Genomic DNA, 6887 nt, shown 5'->3' with positions numbered 1-6887 from the left:
GGGGAGGTGAAGTTCATCACAAGGTCAAAGGTTACAGACAGGGGTAAACGAACTTTTAGGGCCCAGTGTTAAGTTTTTACGGCACGTTTTGATTATGGCTCATAACTTTTGTTCCCTATGTCCGTTTGTGACCAAACTTGGATGGTAGATGTCCCTTGGGGAGTTGAGGGTCACCACAAGGTCAAAGGTCATAGACAGGGTTAATGAACTTCCGGGAGTTAGAAAATTTTAATTTCTTCTACGCGAATGGGCGAGACACATTTTGGCACTTGCCTTATTGTGTTATCATTGCGCACGAGGGGGTCCTTTTCAGCACGCACTTTGTAACAATCCAGTTGCCAGTGGCGGATCGGGGGGGGGGGGGGGACGTGCACCGGGCGCGCCCCTCCACTTTATTTTTTTTTAAACAAAAAATAATAAAAAGAAGAAAGAATGGGGGCGCGTGCGCCCCCCCCCTTTAATTTCGTAAAGGCGCCTCCTCTTTACGGAATTCCTGGATCCGCCCCTGGTTGCTGTCTTGAAGCAGTAAGAAGGCTTTGCTGTTCAGTGCACAAGATCGATGGGTATTATGAAGAATGCATGTCCTAAGAGCACGATGAAGTAATTGTTCATGATATAGGAGCATGGCATGTACCATTATATCTGTACTCAGTCCTTCAATCATAAAATGATAATACAGTAAATCCCGCCTTGGTCGACGTCGTATAAGTCGATAAATCGCATAAATTTATAAGATTATAATGATCCCGAACAGTACTGATCCCGAAAGTGCATGATAATGTTAAAGGCTGTTACACTTTCAATGGTGGATTGACGAATGTATAAAATGGAGTTCCGGTCGGCTTGTCATAACGTCTTAAGTTTCGGAGGAGAAAAAAAAAATCCTCTGGTTTGATCTCTTTTGAATATAGACATACATGTCTTGCTACATATTATATCTAGGGAATTTAGGGGTCATGGGGTCAAAGGTCAAGGTCAACTCCTCAAAATTTCACCATTTTCCACTTATCTATGCAATGCCTGCAGGATTTTTCTTGAAATTTAGTGTATGCATGTATTACCCAATAGAGATTCTCTTGGAAGTTTCTTGCCAAAAGGTCAAAGGTCAAAAGTTAATAGATCAAGTTTAAGTGCTCAATTTCACTTCTTCTTTAAAGGGACTGTACAGTACTGGTTGAGGTGGGGACTCATGTTTATGATATTCCTAAGTGACATGATGAGAAACCTCTTATGAAATATGAAAGAGCATGTAATTTTAAGAAGGATTCAACGTTTATTAATTTTGATGAAAATTGGTTTTCAAATGGCTGAGATCTCTTTGTTTCATCTTGTTTGTGGATATCTCAGCCATTTAAAAACCGATTTTCATCAAATAAACTTTTGATACCCCTTAGAATTGCATGCTCTTTGACATCTCATAGAGTGGTTTCTGAATATCTCGCAAAGCATTAAAAGCTAAATCCTCACCTCAACCAGAACTGCACATACCCTTTAAACTTAAAAAAGGGTCAAAAGTCATGTAAAAAATCCTCAAATCCCCAAGGTTACCTGTACTCTTAGACAATAGGCCTACAGCCATTCATCCATAGCAATTAAACATAAGTTCAGGGACAAGTGAACATTTAACACATCTGTGACAAACCTGTCATTTTGATATTTTGCCAATTACGTGAAACTGTCATCTATTGTAGTATTCGATAGACCTATTGGGAAAACCATGCATTATGGGGGAGGCATACCAGTCGCATAGCGACATTTCTACTTTAAGGCACTGATAGGCCGTTGGCCTTTGTTTTCCCCCGCATTCAGCTGGCATTTGATATTATATTGTTTCCTCGTAGCAGCTTTGGTGTTTTTATCTTTGTATATTAACTATAACGTAACTTCTTCTGAACCATTTTTGTATGTATGTTTGTGTCTTTCTTTTCATCAAAATGTGTAATAAATTAACCCACCATGACAAGTGATAACCCACTGCATTATTACGCTCTAATATGTTCTGTTATGAGTCATTTCTTTCACGTGATCCATAAATCGCCCGTAAGAGCGCAATCTTTATCATGAATATCACTCGATGTAATGTATTTTTAATTATCACCTCGATCGTTTGGTAGTTCATAGATTTATTTGAAGCACTTTATTATTCTACCAGACATTGAAACAAGCAGTTGAGTTCATAATTCCATAGCATGACATCAACTCTATTCTCACAAACAGCCTAACTTATTTGAAACAATGTTAGACAGTAATCTCGTTTGTGCAGCCCCTTCAAAAACTAAAGTGCAATAGCCACTAGCTGTCCATAGTAGTTTCGTGCAGAACCATTTCTGTATAGCGTGAATATTGTGTGAACAGCATTTAGCGATATTTTTCACTTGAGTTTCGTTTCATGATACTATTCTTCAATATTCATGGCATTCGCCCGTCGGCAGTGACCGAGATAGCATTTTCGTGTACCAATAATCATGGAATTTTCTCCAAGGAAGGGGGGGGGGGGGGTTCAGCTATCCCTCAATCTTTTGATAGTTTGCCTCATGCGAAGTGCTAGATCCGTGAGTCTCTTTTTAATCTTCTCGTACTCAACTGGCCTTGAGTTTAATATCTGTTTTCTCCGTTTCACCAGGCCATCTCTTTGACAATATCATACTCTTACGCGCAAAGATATCCAGACAGTTGGCCCACTGATTCTTCATAATGACTGTTGTATGTATACAAATAAAGACTCAATTTTGTGCCTTGAAAATGCTTTGATACTCTGCATTCTGGAAAAAGATAGTAAGATAAAACATGACCTTGAGAATAAAGTACGTTTATCGACTGGTTAAAGTCAATTGAAACTCAAGTTAGCGTGTTAATAATTTTCATCCCACACACATACACAGTCACACACACACACACACACACACACACACTCACACACACACACACACTCACACACACACACACACAAAGGAACAAAAAATCATCACCACAATATAAGGAGAAAAACTTTATACATATGGGCGAACTTCCTAATGTCATTGTACAATAAGATTGATGAATTACGAAAAGAAAGCACCAAACATAAAAACAAAAGAGGGGTCATGGGAAATAAAATTGAAATGGAAAAACGTGAATTTCTGTTGGTTTGTTTTGAATCATAATAGTACAGACTGAAAATCTCGTCCTTTTGATAAAATCATGCATAGGCATGAATAATTTCCCTAACGCAACGGAATCCTCCATACAGATGCATCTTGTCATTGAATAACAGAGTCTACACAAATCGATTGAATTTAATTGCTAAACCATATCCATTCAAAGGATTTGCTATCCTATCATTCAATACACTGATATAGTTTGTGACAATTGTGGAGAAGAGCCATGTGCAATCTCTTTTCAAACTTTACAATAAATTACTGTCTCTTCTTTTTCCATTTTGATAATTTTCAGGCGAAATTGACGCATAAATTTGTACAATATTGACAGACTATGACAATAATGTAATGCAGCAATTTGTATCATTATTGTAAATATTGTGAAAAAGATTGCGTCTCCAAAATCCTATACGTTAATTTTTTCATGCTGTTATCTTTGGAGAGAAATATATTTGTGGTGCAAAGTCACTTTCTTCCATCAGAGAGCTCACTTTGAAAGCTATATAGGAAATTAAGTGTTTCCGAACTAACGACCTCCTTTCTCATAAACAGACATTAATGCTCTTTATACTGTTGTTTAAGAAATTTTAAAGGTCGGAACCGACTTGGCAAAAAATGGGCAATTTGCTGATAACGATGTACTTATCAATTTCCCCTCGATTCAGAGATGTGTGTCGCAGGTAATTTCACTTTGTCCTGCATTGTTTCCTTCGTTTTATCTTGCATATATGATCACTGCTGTTCCTTCCGTATCTCATTACATTTAAGGTCTAAAACGAGACATTTTGTTTAATATCCAAGACCGACAGAAGGTACTCTTTAACGTGACAGTTATTTTGTTGATAACCAAAACCGCATTGTTTAATTGTGTATGAAACAACTGCTGTACATGACGTTGTGAAGTAGAATGATATTGAGGATAAAAAACTAGTAAATGAATATTCAACAATTAAAAACAAAATAAAGAGGAAACAAAAAAGATCCACATTTATGAAAAGAATAATTACTTTTGTATATTGAACATATGCCACAAACTTGAAGGTAAATATTGCCATTGAATTCTGGAGGAGTTATAGGTAAAAGGTTCAGTGTCATTGAGAGTTCAGCTCCTTTACATTGTTGTAGAGGGAGAGAAAAGAGAGAGAGAAAAAAAATGTTGCATCATCTACAAAATTTTGCATCAATTTTTGCTTTCGGTACAATTATGAAAGTCACAATTTATTTCTATTGTATATTTCATTTATTACACGGTTCTCCCCGATAGGGCCTATGAATTTTGCACAAGTATGTAGGCCTATGTTTAGCTGGAATTGCATTTAGTTGGAAGGAAAATGGACGAAATGAAATGAATACAAAAAAGCGTAATAGAGCATTTATGAAATAACAAATTAAAACTGTGAACATTCATATGAACTAAAATAGTCCTGGTCGGATTTTCCTCAAACTCTTAGTGAGTGTTTCATTGATCTTGTATGTCTGCATTCGCTGAATTCCCATAATTAGGCCTATGATTGAATTTTGTAATAAAAGTGTTTACCCTTATATTGTATCCCACAAGCATCATTTCATTGTTAGCACTGGGCTTTTCCAGAAGGTCCTAATACATGTATTACAAAGAGACATGGTTTAACTTTAGGCCCTAATAGTATCTCACACCGAGCACAAAATTTAATTTCCTGCCTGGTGCGGAATCAGCTATGGCGACCAGCTGAAACCTATTTAGCTCTAAAACATTGGTTAACTTATTAAGTCTTCTAGAAACATTGCAGATACGAAATCATCATCTCACGTGCTCGGAGCCCAGTTTATATTTCTGATGCCACTTCCGGGTTTCATCTAGAGCTATATACCTGTAAAAGTGGAAATTTTCGCGGTGTTGAAGTTTTTGCGCATTTCGCGCAACCAGAAACTAGCGCGAAAATAAAAGCACGCGAATATTTTTGCTTGCCATGTTTTCCAGAAGCTGATGGCTTGATTCCGCGGAATTAAAAACACGCGAAACTCTTCTTACTCGGCCGAGCGCGAAAAATTAGTCTCGCGAAAATATCCACTTTTACAGTAACAATGAAAATAAGGGGTAGGCTTATAGTACCCGCACTTCTTCTACCACGGTTTCTTATCGACACTGAATTACAAGCAAAACAAAAAAAGCCAATTATTTTAGATTATTCGACCTTTGTCGCATATGATTATAGGCCTATAGTTGGCCCTTTTTTATCTTTTTTAATTGTCATTATATTCCTTTTGTCTCACACTACCAGCATGGTTATCATGCGGCAGCTGGGCATTATCTGGGGCATTTTGTTCCGCCAATTTCGTCCTCAACCAGACAGGCCTACTACCGGTATACCATCTCCATCGTTACGAGGAATACCATCGCGACCCTCTCGAGGACGCAGATTCGGTCTCTCCAGCCTGGGAATTGGGACTCACCTTCCTAGGGGGGCATTTCATGAAGGAACTTGTCGGATAAAAATTAAATGTCCGACAAGTCAATTATATCCGACAAGTTCAGAGAAATCAGCCAATCAGACTAAAGAATTTCTCAAAACTTGTCGGATATAATTGACTTGTCAGATATTTTATCCGACAAGTTCCTTCATGAAATGCCCCCCTGGGGTGGTATTCTGAAGTCGTAATTAAGTCTGTAATTAACTTCGTAATTAAGTCGAGAAGTTAATAGGCCCTTAATCATGGGCAAAATCGGTATTCTGAGGACGTAATTACGGTATGATTAAGTCCCCTATAGACCGATTCGGGTTCGTTGAGGGCAGCAGACAATTTGTGGCACAGGGCGCAGCCATTAGCTCATTTTGCGGTGTCCCAGCCGACCCCCCTCCTCTCCCCCACCCCACGGGCAACATGTTTATCGCGCACCTGTAACAAAGGTTCGCGCACTAAGCAAGCATTCGCGCACTCAGTACGAGACGCCTATTGGCTAAAGCAACCATGCATCAGTTTTTCATTCCGTGCGCATGCTAATGTAGGGAGAGGGGTGGGGGAGTGGGAGGGGGGTCGGCTGAGACACCGCAGTAATGGCGCTGCCCATGCCAAAAATACACATAGCGCGTCACAGAATCGGTCTATAGACCGATTCGGGTTCGTTGAGGGCAGCAGACAATTTGTGGCACTGGGCGCAGCCATGAGCTCATTTTGAGGTGTCTTAGCCGACCCCCCCCCCCTCCTCTCCCCCACCCCCGGGCAACATGTTTATCACGCACTTGTAACAAGGGTTCGCGCACTAAGCAAGCATTCGCGCACTCAGTACGAGACGCCTATTGGCTAAAACGACCATGCATCAGTTTTTTCATTCCGTGCGCGGAAGGGGGTGGGGGAGAGGGGGGGGGGGGGTCGGCTAAGACACCGCGTTAATGGCGCTGCCCATGCCAAAAATACACATAGCGCGTCACAGAATCGGTCAATAGGGAGCTTTAGATTTTGACGCGCGGACGTTTGAGCAGACGCTTGCGCTGGACGTTCTCCTCTCCCTGCGTCGTGTGGAAAAGTAGCTTTAGATTACGCTTGGACGCAACGTATAAAAAATAAAATCGCGCCCCCATATGATCAGTGCATGAAGAAGCTCTCTGCGTCGCAAACTGTGCGGACGTGAAAATAGCCCAGTACGCGTAGTAAACAACTCAGGCGACGCAAGCTAAAAATAGATTGACTTTACGCGCGCTACTGCGCAAGCTCAGATCATGTTTTTCTTCCTTTGAACGTCCGCGCGTCTAAAATCTAAATCTCCCTAAT

This window comes from Diadema antillarum, unplaced genomic scaffold (assembly GCF_040938485.1).
Source record: "Diadema antillarum isolate AM-2024a unplaced genomic scaffold, OU_Dant_1.0 seq00001069_RagTag, whole genome shotgun sequence".
NCBI classification, from domain to species: Eukaryota; Metazoa; Echinodermata; class Echinoidea; order Diadematoida; family Diadematidae; genus Diadema; species Diadema antillarum.
This window is presented reverse-complemented; position numbering follows the sequence as displayed.